Source organism: Ursus arctos, unplaced genomic scaffold (assembly GCF_023065955.2).
Source record: "Ursus arctos isolate Adak ecotype North America unplaced genomic scaffold, UrsArc2.0 scaffold_18, whole genome shotgun sequence".
Taxonomy (NCBI): domain Eukaryota; kingdom Metazoa; phylum Chordata; class Mammalia; order Carnivora; family Ursidae; genus Ursus; species Ursus arctos.
Genome location: NW_026622852.1, coordinates 7,905,316 through 7,925,037, shown reverse-complemented (window position 1 = coordinate 7,925,037; position 19,722 = coordinate 7,905,316). Strand labels below are relative to the sequence as shown.

At 41.2% G+C, this 19,722-nt stretch overlaps 1 long non-coding RNA gene across 4 annotated transcripts in view; it reads left to right on the top strand.

Annotated features, from left to right (window-relative positions):
• LOC123001440 (uncharacterized) overlaps window positions 1-19,125 on the top strand; it is a 33,976-nt gene extending 14,851 nt beyond the window's left edge. Inside the window, exons 2-6 of one of the 4 annotated variants that reach the window (XR_006410350.3) lie at window positions 4,705-4,857; window positions 8,751-8,924; window positions 11,283-11,427; window positions 11,595-11,875; window positions 14,844-19,125. This is a non-coding gene — a long non-coding RNA (uncharacterized LOC123001440). The remainder of the gene's footprint in view (window positions 1-4,704; window positions 4,858-8,750; window positions 8,925-11,282; window positions 11,428-11,594; window positions 11,876-14,843) is intronic. The other 3 variants (XR_006410347.3, XR_006410349.3, XR_006410351.3) reach the window with 3 other exon arrangements.
• Window positions 19,126-19,722: the final 597 nt, after the last annotated feature.

Here is a 19,722-nt window from a genome sequence, read left to right as displayed (position 1 = left end):
AGAGTTAAACTGATTTAATTCTTAGATCCTTGCCTGGGTCTGATATACATTTTCATAATCCTATGTTCCATTGTTGAAATCTATTCTCTCACTCCCTGGAAATAAAGGTGATTCATTATTTTCTCTTTTGGGGGAAGGAAGGCAGAGCACAGAAATATTGGTCATCATATAACCTTCCAGTTAGTTATGATTTGAAAAGTTTCCCTTGTTTCGCAAATATCGTTGTATTATATGAAAACCTGAAAGGCTAAGGCTATATAGGATTTCGTAAAAGCAACACCTAGAAAAAATTGTGTTTGAGACAAAAAAAAAAATTACTTCAAAAGAAACATCTCTAAAAACATTTCTGAAGTTTGGTATGTATTTGCAACTACATAAGCCAAGTGCCAAAACCTTTGTATTCATTCCTTTTTAATAAAAATCACTCGGTAATATTTTGCATCGGGTGCATGATAGAGCCTCATGTTTATTGTCTCAAGCTTTCAGATTGGGAGTTTCCATTGTCTTAATCAAGAATCTGGTGAAGCACACCGTTCATCCCCAGATCTGATGGTCTGCAATTTCCAAATGCCGGTCATACTTTCTGTGCAGCCATAGACTTCTTTCTAGACGGTAACACTGATGTACATAGAAAGGGGTAGTGGACACCTGCGCCTGAATGTTTGTTTCTCTTCTGTAGGAGGTTGGCAACAAAAGGTATCTACTAGTAGAAAATGACAATGATCAGTTGATTTTCAGAGAGGAAATGAAGAATAAGAGAAAAGTACCTAAACAGGAGGCATGGTAAAGCCGATGCGGGATTGGTATATCCCAATGTAGAAAAGTTTTGAAGAGAAATAGAATTTAAGTGAAATCTGCTTAACCCAACACGGGGAGGGGGCCTAATGCAAGAGACAAGCCTGAGGTGAAAGGGCTCTGGAGGATGGCCAGGGGCAGGAGGAAGTGCGCTGCTGTCTGCTGGAGCGGGTCCTCGGCAGATGGGCGTTCCGAGGCTGTGGTATTGACACACAGAAAGAAGAGAAAGGCGCAGTCCATCTTGGCAAGGAGAATCAATCCACGGGCTTGTAGGACTGTGGCCTATGCATTATTGAGCTGGGAGCTGTGCCAGATGCACTCAGAAAAATTGGGATCTTCTGAATAAAGACATTTCAGGTCTGCTTATCTCCTATTGATTCCGTTAGTATTCTTAATCACAGCTACTATTTATCATGTGATCAAGGATATTTATCTGTGCTTTCCCGAGACAGAAACTGAGAAAGAAAGAGGTAAAATGGCATTTCCCAAGTCACACAGCTGGTACATTAAAGGGCAAGTGTTTGAAATCGTGAGATTAATGTGATTCTTTTGGTGTCTTTATATGTAGTGTGTGTTTTTATTCCATTTGCCTTTTTTTCCCAATCTTTTTTTAAAGCCCGTGTTGACAGTATTACAACCACAGTTGTAATAAGATGATCCCAGTGTTTTTGCCTGAGATAGAAACCTGATAAAACTGTTTAAAAGTTGGAATTCCTCCTCCTATGATCCAGCCATTGCACTACTGGGTGTTTACCCCAAAGATACAGACGTAGTGAAGAGAAGGGCCATATGCACCCCAATGTTCATAGCAGCATTGTCCACAATAGCTAAATCATGGAAGGAAGCGAGATGCCCTTCAACAGATGACTGGATTAAGAAGTTGTGGTCCATATATACGATGGAATATTACTCAGCTATCAGAAAGAACAAGTTCTCAACATTTGCTGCAGCACGGACGGCACTGGAGGAGATAATGCTAAGTGAAATAAGTCAAGCAGAGAAAGACAATTATCATATGGTTTCTCTCATCTATGGAACATAAGAACTAGGAACATCGGTAGGAGAAGAAAGGGATAAAGAAAGGGGGGTAATCAGAAGGGGGAATGAAGCATGAGAGACTATGGACTCTGAGAAACAAACTGAGGGCTTCGGGGGGGGGATGGGATAGGCTGGTGATGGGTAGTAAGGAGGGCACATATTGCACGTTGCACTGGGTGTTATAGGCAACTAATGAATCATCGAACTTTACATCAAAAACCAGGGATGTACTGTATGGTGACTAACATAATATAATAAAAATACATTTTAAAAAAGTTGGAATTCCTCAGTTTCAGGAGTTGGGTGTGAGTGTGATGGTGGTAGACATCAGTCTGTTCATCTCAAGGGGTTTTAAAACAGTGGGACTGATCAGTGGGCCATTTTTTAAAATCATTTATTAGGAAACAATTTGCAACTTATAGAAAAGTTGCAAGAATGTCCCAGTACCCTTTACCCAGATTTACTTAGTGTTTATAATTTGTCCCACTTGCTCTTTTTCTGCCTCTATAAACATTATTCTTTGTCCCAGACTTTTGAAATGCAGTTGCATACATCCTGGCCCTTTCCTCCTAAAAACTTTGGCGTGTATTTCCTAAGAAATAGAGTATTTCTTTACCCATCTACAGTACATTTATCAACTTGTGTAATTTGACGTGAACACTGGGTTTTTATATTAGCTACTGTTTCTATTTCAATTTTGTCAATTTATTTATCCAGCAATGTCCTCTATAGCATGTTTTTCCTCCCATGCAGAACCAGTTAAGGATCATATATTCTACTTACTTATCAAGATCCTTTGGTCTCCTTTCATTTGGAACAGCTCTCCATATTTGCCTTTTCTGACTTTGATATTTTTTAAGAATGAAACTGCTGGGCCATTTTTAAAGCCCATTCTTTTACCTGGAGATAGTTTTCTTGAGCTTGCTTTTGCCCAACCTTGAAAGGGCACTTAGAGATATGGGAGTCCTTTAGCCTTTAGATCAATCAGGGATAGAGTGAGGCCACAAATGACAATTTCGGAGACACTAGAATCAGCAGAGGGACCTTTCTGAACAAAAATGTATTTTTTTTTAATCAAAGGAAGGGTTAGGCAGGGCTTGAAATGTAAGCCTTTTGTGGGTAGGCGACTCTGGAGAAGTTACTGATGCAGAAGGAAACTGAAAGAGAGGAGCTGCCACCTCAGGTGAGGCCACATCCCATAGATGGGAGAGGTGTGGGAATTCTGGGCAAAGTGGCTTATGTACATTAACAACAGAATTGAAGAAATCAAAGTAAGGAAATGATATAGTGCTTAAGTTCTCCAGTGTAAAATCTTAAGAATGAGGCCATAAGTAGCATAAATCTCTTAAACGTATGGCTAACATGTATACCACAATATCAGCTAATTTTTGATGACTTTATGAAAGGGTGATTGACACCCAAATAACTGCATGTACTAAATGTGTACAGTTTGATAGGCTTGAACATATGTGTAGATTTATGAAATCATCAGCATGATCAAGGTAAGAAATCCATTCCCTCCCAAAGTTGGCTCTTGCCCATTTACTTTTTGTTGGGATGGTGGTTGTCTGTGGTAAGAACACAACTGGAGATCTACCCTCTTAACAAAACTTTAAGAGCACAATGTTATTGCTAACTGTAGGCACTGTATTTTCCCCTCAGAGTTCTAGAACTTGCTCATCTGGCATAACTGAAACATTACAACTGCTGAACACCTCCCCATTTCCCTCTACCCTCCAGCCCCTGGTAACCACCATCAATTATTTTTAAAAAATATTTACTTATTTACTTATTTTAGAGAGGGGGAGGAGTGACAGAAAGAGAATCCTCAAGCAGACTCCCCACTGAACGAGGAGCCTGACATGGGGCTTGATACCAGGACCCTGAGATCATGCATGACCTGAGCTGAAATCAAGAGTTGGCTGCCTAACAGACAGGTGCCCCACCATCACTTATTCTTAATAAGTATTGAAAGACCAATAGGGATTTTGGTGAAAAGTTAGCAAGTTGAAGGAAAAAATTAGGAAAAGGTTTATAAAAGAATTAACTTACAGATGCGATTCAAAAGAAACAGAAAATATTGCTCTATAGGACTCCAAACACTCTCTTTAAAAGTTATCTATGCTAAAGTGAAGGCCTCACTCACCCTGCAAATCAGGACGTGTCTGTCTATCCAAGTTTGGGTAGGGGGTTGAGAGAGCTGACATACTCTATACAAAAAAGAGAGCCTTTGAAATGCTGTGATGGTGACGGCGTGGGGACCTGGGAGAGAAGAGAACCAGCAGGGCGGGACACTGTTCAGGTGGAGGGAAGAGAGCTGAGAGCCTGAAGGGCGTAAAAGTCCAAAAAGTGCTTTGGATAGAAAACAATTTCCAAGAGAAGAATGTATATTGTTTGCAGTAGGATGGGTTAGCCACCCTTTATTACCTGTACAGAATCTTTAGTAAAGGCTCCTTTATTCACTAAGACTTTTTTTGTGAAAGTGGCTTCCTTTGGGGATGCTTGGATGGGAGGCTTTGGAATGTGTTTGGGTTGATGCAAGGCTGAAAGGGATTATGTGGAGAAACTGGCCTGAAGAATGGAAGATATTTCAAGACTGTAAATTCCAAGGAATTGCAGAAATTCTAGAGTAAACATCAGACTTTCAAGGCTGCTGTATAATTGACAGTTTCAAAATCAAGATCTCCAAGGGTAAGAGGTGGACACAGCTAGCATTTGTGCTATATGTGGAATAATAGAAAATTGTACTAGTGTATACATATGACATGGTGAAAGGATATGGAAAATGGTAAGGTCCAGAAAAGGATTTGGGATCTAGTGGCCTGGATAGTGTGTGTACATTTCCCTCCCTTTCATCTCCCACACCCTTAGGAACCCTCCGTGACCGTTCCGCAGCTGTGTGATGCAGACCTAGAACCCCACTCTGGCGTGTGTGCTCCTCAGTGCCCAGTTACCTGTGGACTCAGGTGCCTCAGAGGATGCAGAATGAGCTCCTTTATCCTGTGGACACTTTTTGTCCTATGGGTGAGCTCAAGTTCTACTTCCTGGGGAATTTTGATTTGATTTTCTATGTTCTTTTCGGGATATGGCTCCCCTTACTGTTTGGTTTTTTTTTTTTTTTTAATCAATATTGGGGAAAAAGACCTAAATCAGATAGGGGAACTCTAGACCTCACCCCCTAGAATAAGTTGAGTCTCATTTTCCTGTTCTCACTTTTCCTGTTCTCCTACTGAATGGAACTAGATGTTTCTAAAGTTCTGAGGATCTGTGTCCTTTTGCAAAGAACTGCTGGTGGGAATATCAGCTGAAGACTTCATATGGGAAACCTTGGTTACTTGAGGTTTTTGGAGACAAAACGATGGAAAATTGTTTTATCCACTTAAAAATGAATAACAGGGAAGGAAAACTCATCTTAATTTAATACAGAGAAGCATATTATTCATGAATAATGAATGTCTGCAGCTTGCCTAGGGAGAGAAGAGTAAGAATTAAGTCTCAGGCTCTCATTCTTTCTGGTCTCAAAGCATCAACCCAGATCCAGGAAGAGGATCAAAGGTGAATCAGTAAGAGGAAAGGCCATTGGACTCTGTGCTCTCCAAGGGTTGACCTGACACTTTCCTTGCTATGAAGACCTAGGTCCGTAATCCCTGAGGAGGTCAGTTTCCAGCAGGAGTCCTTCTCAGAAACAGAGCCTTCAGAAGGGAGATCCAAAGGAAGGAAGTGAGGAAGTTCTGGGAAGTTCTCAGATTCCCTGCTCTGGCCATCATTAGGAATGAAAGAATGATGGAGCCAGTTGGGCAATGGGGCTTGCCCACTTGGTGGTGGTGTGAGGCGCAGTGGGCATTAGTCAGGGTTATCCAGAGAAACAGAGCCAAGAGGATGTGTACATGTAGAAAGATTTATTTATGGAATTGGCTCACGTGATAATGGAGTCCGGCAAGTTCAAACTCTGCAGGCTGGGCTGGCAAGCTGAGGCCCACGAAAAGAGCCTGTGTTGTGGTTCAAGTCCGAAGGTCAAATGCTGGGAAATTCTTCTTGCGAGGGGAGGTCAGTCTTTTGTTTTATTCCGGCCTTTACCTGATTGAATGAGGATCACAAGAATTATGGAAGGCAGTATGCTTTACTCAAGTGCATTGATTTAAGTGTTAATCTTTTTTTGAAAAGATTTATTCATTTATTTTAGAAAGAGAGAAGGAGAGCATGGGGTGGAGGCACAGAGGGACGAGAGGATCTTAAGCAGACTCTGTGCTGAATGTAGAGCTCGACGCGTTGGCCTCGAACTCACCAGTCTGAAATATTTACCTGAGCCGACACCAAAAGTCAGTCACTCAACCAACTCTGCCACCCAGGTGCCCTGATTTAAAGGTTAATCTTATCCAAAAGCACATTCACAAAAACATTGACACTGCATCTTCATATCTTAATTTTTTAAATTTTATACAACAAACTGCTATTTTGTTTTACTCCAACAAATTTCAGTTTCCATTTTATGTATTTGTGACAAACCTTTTTTTTCTTTTTTAAAGATTTTATCTATTTATTTGACAGAGGGAGAGAGACACAGCCAGCAAGAGAGGGAACACAAGCAGGGGGAGTGGGAGAGGAAGAAGCAGGCTCCCAGCAGAGGAGCCTGACGTGGGGCTCGATCCCAGAATGCTGGGATCACGCCCTGAGCCGAAGGCAGATGCTTAAGGACTGTGCCACCCAGGCGCCCCTATCTGTGACAAATCTTATTTCTTCTTTTTTCTTTATTATTCCAGTTGTAATACTCACTTATCTCTACTCATATATCTTTATTTTATTTTATTTTTTTTGAAGATTTTATTTATTTATTCGACAGAGAGAGAGAGACGGCCAGTGAGAGAGGGAACACAAGCAGGGTTAGTGGGAGAGGAAGAAGCAGGCTCATAGCGGAAGAGCCTGATGTGGGGCTCGATCCCATAACTCCGGGATCATGCCCTGAGCCAAAGGCAGACGCTTAACCGCTGTGCCACCCAGGCGCCCCAGTATATCTTTATTTTAAATTGTAAAATTCTTCCATACTTATGTTGCTAAACTAGAAAAATAAGTTAATAATATTATCATTGTAAAAGCATTCATTTCAATTTCATTACCAATTAAACGTACATAGACATCATAACCCATGGTGTTTTCTTAAGATGTTCAAATAAACACATTATAATGTTGCATTGGTGCATAGAAAAAAATTTTGAACGGAATTAATCCTTTGGCAGTGACTAGATCAGTGATGTGCTTATTATATAAGACACTAGAAAAGGCGTACTAGCACCTCACCCATAGTACACGATGCAGCAGTTAGAGCAAAATGGAAGACTTAAACTGTATTAAAGTAAAAAAAAAGTCCAATGATGAACATTTAGGTTGTTTTCATGGCTGTTGTGAATAATGCCGTGATGAACGTGGGAGTGAAAATATCTCTTCAAGATCCTGATTTCAGTTCCCTTGGATATAGACCCAGAAATGGGATTGCTGGATATGATAGTTCTATTTTTAATTTTTGGGAGAGCCTCCATACTGTTTTCCATAGTGGCTGGACCAATTTACATTCCCATCAACACTGCGCAAGTGTTCTCTTTTTCCACATCCTCACCAGCACCTGTTGTCTTTGGGCTTTTTGGTAACAGCCATCCCTCTCCAAAGAAGAAATACAAATGGCTAACGGGTACATGAAAGGGTATTCAGCTTCACTAATCATCAGGGAAATGCCAATCAAAACCACAACAAGAGATCACCACCTCGGCTTTGGGCCAGGGCTGCGAACTTTCTGGAAAGTCCCCAGCCAATGCCTGAGCGTGGAGGGGATTCCAGGACGTGGCCATCTTGGCAGGACGTGGCTAATCAGCAGTCTTCTATTGTACTTCCTGTTGGGTTGGCCAAGCTTGTCCAAACTGCCCTGTCCCGTCCTGCCCCTCCCTGCCTTCATTTCACAAGGGTCGGATCCACACTGTCGCCTGACTTAATAGCTTTCCTTGCTCAACCAGCTTCCGCCTCCTTTTGTCTCTCTTGGGCATCATCATCCCTTCTCCCCAGTAAATCTCTTACTCTCCAAATTTTGTTTTCGTATCTGCTGCCCAGTGACGTATTTTCTTAAATCATTTCCCTCTTCTTCCTGTCTGTGATTGCTTGAAAATTTTAGTGTCTCCCAGCATTTCTTTGGGGGACTGTTGGGTTCTCTGGCAGTAGAATCCCACGTTTCTACATATGACTTACTGAAATCTAGTTTGCGATAGTCTGTACTCCCCAGAGCTCTATGATGATATATCTATGTCCTCATCTTCTGAAGTCTTTTGTCCCTGTTTGGGTAATACTGACAAATTTTAAACGTGACCTAAAGCAAATAATTCTAGAGCTGTAGCCACCTTTCCCGACCCTGTACTTTTAGAGAGGCTGTGACAGAGCTCCAGGCCAGAGCCGCTGAGTGATTCATCTCAAACTGCAAGAACTATAAAATGAATTTCCTTCATATGTTAATTGTCTCAAGAGAATTTCTTCACTTTCATGACATTTCTAATCAGAAACTGTCAGATCTTAGCTCTCTCTACACTGCTCATTTACTAATCTTATTAAATTACTTCCTAATGTCTTTAACTAAGATTATTTTACTCCACTGAGGTTTGATAGATTAGTTCCTTACATGTGATGAGTGCTTTCTCCGGGACAGTACATATTTCATATATCCCAGGGAAAGTTCTATGTCAATGGCTAGATTAGCAAGAAACGAGATAATCGTGGAAAGCCCATTTATATATATTTTATTTAATTAGGCTATGCCTGCATGTTAATATACAGGGCAGTATCAAAAGACATAAAAGTGTTAATTAATAATGAAAAATGAATTTAGATAATCTATGGAATGTATTCTGAAAGTCTCCTTTTATTCCTTTTTCTATCCGTAGGCCCCCCTCCTCCCTCTTCATCCAAATGGCTATTGCTCTGATTGGCCATTATTCGATCAACAATTAACCCCAGGGAACAGAATCTAGAATTTCCTAGGAAGGCATTATTAGCCTCCTTTCCTGCAGACACTGTGGTGCATCTTGGGAAGAGAAACTCAAATTAGTTACCAAAAGGTAAGATAGGACTGGGGGGTGCCTACTCAGACTTGGGTAGGAGGCAAGGAGGGTGGCGGTTTATAACAATTATACTTTACAGTCTTGAAAGGATTAAACACATACACACCCAGTTAATTTGCCCCCGGGAGGCATGCAAGCGATTTTCTTCCCCTAAGTAATTCTGTCAAATGTATCCATGTTTTCATTAACTGCTGAAATAATTTTTTCTATTCATCGTAGGGTTATACTGTACTTTTTTTGTGTTAATAAGTATTTATCCTCTTACCTTATACCATTACAATCATTAACTGCAGTGTGTAAATGTACTAGTTATTACTGTCTAACTTTTGTTGCAAAAAGCACAATAAGGGAGTGAAGGTGAAAAAAACATTACATGAAAAGCATGCAGCCAGAGTTTCCTGCCAAGTAGCAGGGCACTGAATTCATGACATTTAGTTTCTGTGCCCAACAGCTATGTCCTGCGGTTTTATTGAAAGAGAATACTGATCAGCCCAGGGAACATAATATTCTTGAGAATTGCACATCTTGGAATTGAAGAAAATGAGAAATTGGAGGGAAAATATCCATGAGTTTCTTTCCCTCTCTCTTTCCTCCCTCCCTCCCTCACTCTCTCCTCCCTGCCTGCCTGCCTGCCTGCCTTCTTCTTCTTTACTCTAATGGAAAAAAAATTAACCTTGGGCCAGGAAGGCATGTCAGATGTAAGATACAGGGAAGATATGGTAGCTTCCAGGGACGCCTGGGAGGCTCAGTCAGTTAAGGGTCTGCTTTTGGCTCAGGTCATGATCCCAGGGTCCTGGGATCGAGTCCCACATCAGGCTCCCTGCTCCAAGGGGAGCCTGCTTCTCCCCCTCCCTCTCGTGCAGCTCTCGCTGCTTGTGCTCTCTCTGTCAAATAAATAAAATCTTCTTAAAAATATATGGTAGCTTCTAGTCAGCAGTATCCCTTTGGAAAGTTGGTTATGCCACACAGAAAAAAAATGTACCATTTAAGAACTAACCATAAGGAAAAGTGAAATGCTGGTAAGTGATACCAAAAAACACAAAAAAACCAAACCAAAACAAAAAAAAACCCATTAAAGGGGAACAAATGCATGTATACATGGCTCAGTGACTTAAAAAAAAAAGTCTCTTAGCTGTCAAAGCACTTCAGGGATGTTGTGGATAAGCAATATCTTGAAAATGACTTTTTTTGTACACAATATTTTAAATGAAACAAAATCTGGGGAAAATATAGCAAGTGCAGCCTTTTCTCTATGCAGTATGTTAATGTGTCAGATTGGTGGTGCAGTTGAACAGCTTGAGGGAATGGCAGTATTTTAATAATATTACATGGTAACCAGGCTTTTATAACTAATCTGTTTACCTGCGGGATGTTATCAGCTCAAGTACATGGAATATAACTCCTATAGGTAATCACACCCTCTTTCGTATTTGTATTAGCAAAGTAGCATTTAAGTCTTTTTCAAGGAGAGGAATTAGATTAGAATGGGGGAAGGGAATGTTGATTACTGAAGATAAAAACAGAGGTGACTACAGATTCGTTATGGTGGAGGTTCCAATAATTCTTTATCATTGGGTATTTTTCTTAAAGATTTTATTAATTTATTTGACAGAGAGAGACAGCCATCAAGAGAGGGAACACAAGCAGGAGGCGTGGGAGAGGAAGAAGCAAGCAGGCTCCTAGCAGAGGAGCCTGATGTGGGGCTCGATCCCTGCACTCCGGGATCACGCCCTGAGCTGAAGGCAGAGGCCTGAGGACTGTGCCACCCAGGCGCCCCTATCATTGGGTATTTTTTTACTATGAGCATTAAAAAACAAATATTGGCTCAATTTCTTAATATTTGCAAAGGAAAGGCAACAAAAATGGAGCATCTTGGAACTAGATAAATGCAGTCCAGTTTTTCTCGGATCGGTCTAAAAGCCGTTTCACACATTATTAAGGGCCACTGGCACAGGTGAGGAGTCTGAAGCACGGAAAGGCTGTCTGGGGTCAGCTCTGAGCTGCACTTCTTTTGCCTCTTGTATAGGGCGTATTCACAAATTCCACATATTTTGATTCCATTGGCCTGTTTTTCTTTTTTCCTTCAAGTAATTGCTCTCTATATAGCAATCTATGTCGATCGATTTAAATGCATTACTCCAGATGGAAGGCGTCTATGCTGGCTGATTCCCCACGCCTCCCAAAGCATGTCCTCTCCTACTGATGTAGGTCTTGTCCACTACAATGAATTATGCATAACTGGAGGGCGATTTCTTGGCATGGAAAAAAAAATGTGGCATGTTAGATTAAAATTAAATATTGAGTAGGCTTTCTCCTAGAGACATGAATTAAAGAAAGGGGCTTCTTTTCTGCCAGCGAAGGACAGAGGCCTCCAGGTGTGCGTGTCGCACGAAGGGACAGGCCGGGCACAACGTGGAGCAGAATGCTGAAAGCGTGCATGCCGGCTCGGGCCTCCGCGGCGGGCTGGCTGCAGAAATGACTGGGCGATCAGGCTCTCCCGGTACGTCTTGCTGGTTTTCTCACATGCCCCTTATGGCCTTCGGCTGAGCGGGGCCTGTGTTGAACTCACAGGCTGTCATTAGGGGCAGCCCTGAAGCTAATTATAGCAGTAACGATGTCAACCACGAAACCAAGACTGAAAGAGACCCCTCTCCCCTCCGCACCCAGGAAGCCCAGTGACAGGCGCGCGGCCGCGCAGGTGCCTACGGAGAACACGCAGAAACAACTGGAAGTCACTGGAAGCCCGGGAAGAGAAGACACACAATGGCCACTGGGCAAACTAACAAACCTCGGAAAATACCAACTCCAAAGTTAACTTTCCCTTGTTGGTTTGTTTCCTTGTTAGTCCCTTCTTCCCTGTTTGCAGTAACGCACTGGAAGAGAACGAAAGCGCAGGCTCTCCTCTTTGAAGCAAAATAAACCGAGCACCAAAAAAGAGGTTATTTAGGGTAAGCCAACTGCGACCTTGACTTTCCCAAAAGGAACCAGTCTATTCAGTTTCCTGGGTTAGAGTCTCTAGGTCCTTCTTATGATACAGGAGCTGACAGTAAGTCCTGAGACCCGGCGAGGGCAATAAATGGGTCATTTCCGTGGCAGGACAGGCGGGTACCAGGGTGTTTATCTCAGCAAACTGGAGGACCCTTTGCATCTACAGGGCTGCTCTCTCTGATGGTGTTCCAGTGCCCCCTGAGGGCTTCTGAGTGTACTAAAAGCAAACAAAACTGCAGCTTCCTATGAAATAATTCACGATGCAGGAGCAAAGCTGAGCATGTGACTCAAAGGATCTCGGAAGGAAAGATTAACTGCCAGTCATCAGGAAACCCAAAGTCATTTAAAGTAAGAGGTGCCACGAGCCAAAAGATAGAAGCCATAAACACATACAATATTAATAAAGCAATTACAGTAAGTGCTATAACATTCTGCTTTGCAAATCTCTTGCCACTTCAAGAAACATCTGTCTCCGCCACTAGAAATTACTGTTAAAAAAATGAAACCAAACCAAACAGGCTGTGCTTTTGTGTTTTAGCTTTTCATTCAGTATCCTGATCAGCCCGTCTGCTGCCAAAGCTTCAATACCAATTTCATAGCCTATTCCCTGGGTTGGTTTTCCGACCAATGTAGCCAATTGTGCTTAAAGTAAGCAGCGGAGCAATTAGCTGACCCACTGCCTTGTGCAAACTGCCTGAATCCAATCACGCATAATGTCTCTGGAGGGCGAGTGGGAAATTCAAGTGACCAGATGAATCCGTATTTAATAGAAACGGGCTTGAGCCTTAGCTTCCCCAGCTCTTGAAAGTTGTTCGTGCCCTATTTTTTAAAGAACTCATTCTCATGCTTAATTGCAAGGCCCGTGCAGCTGCTTTGTTACTGGTCAAGAGAATTCAGGTCTGGCTGGGGGAGGGAGGAGTCCTAGAGACCAGCGAGCGTGTTCTCCAAAACCTGCAACCAGGGTTGTATCCCTATTTGGACGGAAATAGCACGAGCTCTCTGAAAGTTCCCTTTTCTTCATTTTAAAATAGGGAATTTAGTTCCTCCCCCGCTGTCTCAAAGGGGATCAAACCGTACATGTCGGTGGAGATGTTGTGTATACAGTAGAGAACTGTAGCAGCGTGTAGACTTGCCGTGTGGGTAAGCCGTGGAATATTTTATCCTGGAATAGCACCCGGATTCTTAGAGAATAATTGAGAAGGTAGGAAAACGTGTCCGTAGTTATTATCGAAGTCAAACAGGTCTTCCATTAAAAAAGAAACCACAACAAAACAATGTGATTCAGAAAAGAGAGAGCAAAGGTTGACTTCAGTGTGAAGAAAAGTAAAGCAATCGTGGTTTCTTAAATGGAAGATTATAGCAGAAGATACAATTTGAAAGGTCAACTCAATTGGGGTTGTAGATCAGAATGACACATTGGGTTTAAGCACCACTCACTCAAACATTTAACTTAAAAACCTTTAGATTCTACCCAGATTCCTTTCTCGCACATCACAAAATCCTGATTTAATTGGACACCGAATCTCTCTTCTTGCTATGTATTTCTTAAAATGGGCTTCCTTTTTTTTTTTTTAAAGATTTTATTTATTTATTTGAGAGAGAGAAGAGAGTGAGCATGAGTTGGGGGGGAGGGGCAGAGGGAGAGGGAGAGGCAGACTCCCCCTGAGCAGGGTGCCCCGATGCAGGGCTTGATCCCAGGAGCCTGAGATCATGAGCTCAACCGACTGAGCCACCCAACTGCCCTGGACTCCCTCTTTTTATTCTCCTTCCCACTGACTTTGTTCAGGCTAACTTAATTTTTTTGTCTACAATGGACTGCTGAGCAATCTTTCTACTTGCAGTCTCTTTCTCCTTTACTCTGTTCTCCAAATTGGTGACATATGTCATTCTAAAATTCAGACCTGGTGTGTCGTTTCCCACTTAAATCCTCTCAGTGCTCCCTCACCACCTACTGAACAAAGGTCAAGCTCTTTAGATGGCCTGCAAAGGCCTTATGATGGGGCCCTTCGCCTACCTTTTGGCTCCATATGTCACAAAAGCCACATGTGGTCCTTTCCTTCCAGACTACTCGCAGTTCTTAGACCCTGACATTCTTTGGAGACTGGCAATGTGTTCTTCCTTTGGCATGCCATCCCTTCACCCTTCACTCCTGTCCAGGAGGCCAATCACTTTTTATACTCTTGTCTCACTCATCTGTAACCGGGGACAAGGCTTGCTGGTTACTTCTCTTTGTACGTATCAACTTGGGAGTAATCTTCTCAATATACAGGAGAAACAGCATCATAACATGGTAGAAAGAACAGAGCTTTGGAATCAAATTTAAATCCCAGCTTGTAAACTACTATGGCACATTATCTACTGGGAGCCCCAGTTTTCCCTTTTATCAATAGGAATAGGAATGCCCAAGTTTTGTGAGGATTAACAACAACATGTCTGAAATCCCCAGTGCCGTCCTTGACTCATTGTAGGGGCGTAATGCACGATAGCCACATGTGTTATATTGTAATCACCTTGTTAATGGAATCCTCTTCTTCGTCTCCTTTATACCATGACCTCCTTGTAAAAAGGGATTATATCTTAGTTTTTTTCTTGTTCATCTTTCTGGCCTCAGATCTAGCGAAGTGCCCAACACGCAGCGAGTGTACAGGAAATATTCCTCGAAGGATCGAGAAACACATAGCGGATGTAGGAATGAGGAAATCTCTAAATCTTAGGACATTTGAGGATTTGTACGAGGGTAGGATTAGAAATAATGACATTGATAGTGTCTACAAATCTCAAGCACGCTTGAAACATCATTTGATTTTCTGGTCCTTGAGCTTTCCTGTGCTGATGAATTACCACGTCCCGTAGCTGTGTATCTCCCCAAAGGACAGACTGCTAGCATGGTCCAACGTCGTCTTACCTTCTCTCTCTGCTTGTTTCAAGGTTGACTCCATGATACCCAAAGGGCATTGCTTTTCGACACAGAGCAGAGCACAGCGTGTGAAAGCAGGAAGAGCTGGAGGAGGCCAGTCAATGAGCAGCCAGGTGAAGGAGTGCCTCCAAGCTCATGTTGTAACTTGGACGTCACCCTGGAGGGGGTTTACTGAAGGGTTTTAGTGGGGATGGGACAGAACCAGATGTCTACTTCAGGAATGTTTTCTTTGGAAGGTGCCTATAGGATGATTCTGAAGGGAGTGAATCTAAGAAGGACCATCAGTTAGGAAGCTGTTGAATCACAAGGGAGTTGATGGAGACCTGGATGGAGCAAGGGTCATGGCCAGCTTCGGGGGGGTGTGACCTGTGCCGGCACAGAGGGCCCCATGCTTAGAATGTTCTGTGCTTGGTTTAATGCTCTGCGGTCTCCTCTCGAAACTCTTAATAATTTTAGAAAAAGGGATCCCGTGTTTTCATTTTGCCTGCAAAGTATGTAACTGGTCTTGGCTTTGATGAACGGAGCTCTGCTCCTCATGGCTTTTCTGTTTGCATGCTTCCCTCGGTGTCCTCAGCCAAACCCCTGCCTGATCCGAGTGAGGCGTGGGTGTTCGGGCCAGGGGAGTAAAGAAGATTTAAGAATGTTATTATAGCAACACAAAAGCAACGAATTAATATTTAGTCTCTATCCTTCAGTAAAGAGTCTCATCCATGCAGTCTCACCCAGGCAAAGGCTAGCCAGGATTTATTGAGAGTGGAAAGAATGATCTAGGTTCTTTTATCTTTGCCTGATTAAAACATAGAATCGTATTCTATGCTGCAAATAGAGGGAACGCCACTGAAGGAATATGGGAAGCTCAGAGCCAATTCCTTTTAGCCCGAGGGACTGTGGCAGCAAGGTCCCGGAGAGGGACATGAAGGGGAGAGTGGCCTCCCAGCATCGAGGTTCCCAGGCTGGGCAAGCGTTCACATGCCCCAAGAATGACACAGAAACAGTAATGACCGTTGCAGCATCTGAGCCCCTGCCAGTGTTTCCAGATGACTGGTTCTCGCTCTTTCCCCGTGCCCCACGCCAAACAAAACTCCCAAGCTTTGCTGCAGCATACGACCTTGGAGCAGAAAAGAGAAAGTCCCAATACTGATGGAGTCTGGATTTCCCGACAGCCTGTTGGGAGGGGTGCTCGGAATCAAATTTAAGTCAGTTAAAGAAAATAAAGTGTTCTCTTTTTGTAACCTAAAAAAGAGGTTGCAAATTCATATATGAGTGAGGTTATAAATTTATATATGTAAATTCATAGATGCATAAACCACTGGCTGTAAGAAGGAACTATTAGGACATAATCTTACTCCCAGGTTTAAGCATATAAAATTTCCGCATTGTACTTGTTCTTTATGTGTAAGTTTAACAGGTCTTTACATTGTTAGGAGTTATACAACCACAATATATGGGAACAGTTACATATTGTTACAATTGATACCTTTTTCATCTCCTAACTTCCATGGTATGGGGTTTAGCATTACAATGCTTTTCCATACCTTTCTAACAATTTCTTCATTACAACTTTCCCTTTTATCTTTGCATGATTAAAGATTATTTGTTTTTATGGGATCTTAAAAGAAAACCGTAACTACCAGCGTGAGAGATTTATTCTCACCTCCTTGATGGGCATGCATTAAAATGCGTTAGGAAATGCTAGGCTTACACAATTTTTACTTGTAGAAACCAAGAACATTATCTCTTGCTGCAGAAAGTATAGACCCATCACTTTTTTGCATTAATTGCTTGGTGCTTTTGCAAAACTCCGTATAGAAGATTCTGACTGCGGTGCCTCTCCATCTTGATGTTCCCAGCTGTCCAGCTGTTTTGAATGGAGCCCACTGCATCTTTTACAGACAGTCCTAGTTAGGACTAACATAAGATTGGCCTGGGAGTGGCTGCATTTCCGATAGCTGGTCTACCCTGCCTGAAGCTTGCATTGGAGCCCAATGATAGTTATAGTCTTGTTATTTGTAATTGCCCCACTGAACTGTAAGCACTACCCTTAATACCTGTTGTTTTGATTTCTACTTTATTTACCTGATTATTGACTTAAAATATGTTCACACTAGAAAATCAGGAATTGCCAAAATCCTTAATGAAAAATGTAAAATGTTTCTCAAAAACTATTGATTTTTGGCCTGAGTTTTCTTATTTTTCCTGTATACTCATAAATATTTCCATTAAGAGTGTAGTCTATGCCAGGGAGTGTTCCAAGGGCTTCACATTCATTTAATTTTCACAACCTATGAACTTTGTAATTTTCAACATTTTTTTCATAAGGCAACTGAGCTCAGGGTGATTAACTTTTCCAATGTCACGTGGGAAATAAAGGGCAGAGATAAGACTTGAACCCAAGGCTCCTAAATTCTTCATTCTTAACCAGGATACAACAGTGCCTTAGTCTGAGCTTCAATCGTACAGACCTTTTGTCTTTTATTCCCCATTAATATTATCATGATATAAACAATTCTGTTTTCATTAAACATTTTCATAAACATTATCCTTAATAACTGTGAAGCATTCATTATAAGGATTTTTTATAATTCATTCAAGTAATTTCTTTAGAAATAATCTTTATACCGCTCCCCAAACCGCTCTGGTCTCACCATCTTTGTTGCCTTGATTTATTTACAGTAAACTCAGTTATATACTTCTTTGATTGGAGGAAGAAACACTAGTCACCATGTTAAGTCTTAACATAGGTTTTCCAATACATCCTAATTTCAGGAAATATTATACTGAGGGGAAAAATACATTTTCTGGTGAAGGAATGTAGGAATTCCCAACAGCATCTCAGTGAGGCTGACGCAAGCTGGATTCTGTGCTTCCTGACAATCCCAGCAGATGGCGCCTGCAACATGGAGACCGGCTTCCAACTCTGTGGAGAGCAGAGTTTTTCGAATCCTTGTGATGCCTTAGACAATAGTTTCTTAATTTTGCAGCTCTCATCATTTTGCATTTGGAAAGATAAAAGACAGTATGCTGCAATCTAGGTATTTCAGTCGCTGAAAAACGAAGAGAAGTTGGGATCATGTGAATAGTAGCCTCTAGGACAGTATGGCAGTCAGACTGTTGTCTTTAAAATCCTTCCCTGCCATGGAACAGGGTATTTGAAAGAAATGTCGGGCTATGACAATAATTAACACTCTGTTTTCGCGGTTTTACCTTCTAAACACTGAAATATGCCATGTGGAGAGGAACACAAAGAAGATTAGGAATAAGCTAAAATGGAGAATATATAACAAGTCGACTATGCCAGGTGTTTCCTTCAGTGGGGTTTGTTTTCAGATATTCTGTACGTACATACTGCAAATATATCATTAAAGTGCATGGTGAACTAAGAGAACAATGTGGATAAAACTAGCTTAACTCTCAATAATTTAAATACACTGAATTAAAATAACCACACAAGATATTCTTCTATCAAATCTAGTCCACGGAGAAGTATTTAGAAGCTAACAAATAAAATGGGAAATAATGGGTTTTTTTTGTTTGTTTTTTAAATAAAGCTTCCAAAACATTTTTAAAGTTATGGTTTTATTTATAAGTATGTACATGTTTTTTCTAATGTCAGAAAAATTCTTTCTCAGACTTGAATTGTTAAGTTTTTTATTTTTTATTATGTATTTCCAAGGAAGAGTAGCTTAAAATGGATTGGATGATTTCCAAGATTTTCAAAATAAAGTCTGATCTGGATTAAGACTGTTATACATATTTTTCAAAGACAGAGCAATTTAAGGAAAATTTAAAAGATTAGAAAATGAGATTTTCTTAGCAAGAATGGATTTTACAAATTAGCTATTACAAAGCCTGGTTACTATATATTAAATTAAATTCCAATAAAATCCAAACAAGGGTTTTTTGTTTTTTTTTTTTTTTGAAGTAGGAATTGAAAAGCTAATTCTGAAATTTATTTGGAAAAGAAATGTACCTAGAATAGCCAAAATGATCCTGAGAAAAAACAAAGTTGGAAGACTCACACCATCTTGTTTCAAGACTGACTATAAAAGTGCAGTAATTAAAACAATGTGGCAAGAATAGCAAATAAATCCTGGAACAGAACATGTCCCATCAATTAATTTTCAACAAAGCAGTCAATTTTCAGACAAAGCTGTTTAATGGAGAAAGAAGAACATTCTCAACGATGGAGCCAGAATAGCTTGATAAATGTGGGGGGGGGAATGAAAATTGACTCCTACCTTGCACTATATACAGAAATTAATTCACTGCAGATCAGAGACCTCAACACAAAAATTAAAACCACAAAACCTCTGGAAGAAAATACGGCACCTTTGTAACCTTGGGTTTGGGTAGATTTCTTAGAGGGAGCACAAAAAGCAGTAAGCATAAATAAAGTGTTGAAAATCAGACATTATCGGAATTAAACTCCCATTCCTCAAAAGGCAGTATAGAAAATCACTGGGAGAAAATATTTCCTATACCTGTATTTGACAAATGATTTATATCCAGTTTATAAAAACAACTCCCACAAATCAATTTTTAAAAAGGAAAACCCATTTTTTTAAAAAAAGATTTTATTTATTCATTTGACAGAGAGAGAGAGAAAGGGAGGCAGGCAGAGGGAGAGGGAGAAGTGGGCTGCAGAGGGAGAGGGAGAAGTGGGCTCCCCACTGAGCAGGGAGCCCGATGCGGGACTCGATCTCAGGACCCTGGCATCCTGACCTGAGCTGAAGGCAGACACTTAACTGACTGAACCACCCAGGTGTCCCAGGACAACCCAATTCTTAAATGGGCAAACATCTTAGAAACTTTACAAAGGAAGATTCCTAGATGACCAGTATGTATGTAAAAAATGCTCAACATGGATAGTTACCAAGCAATTGCAAATTA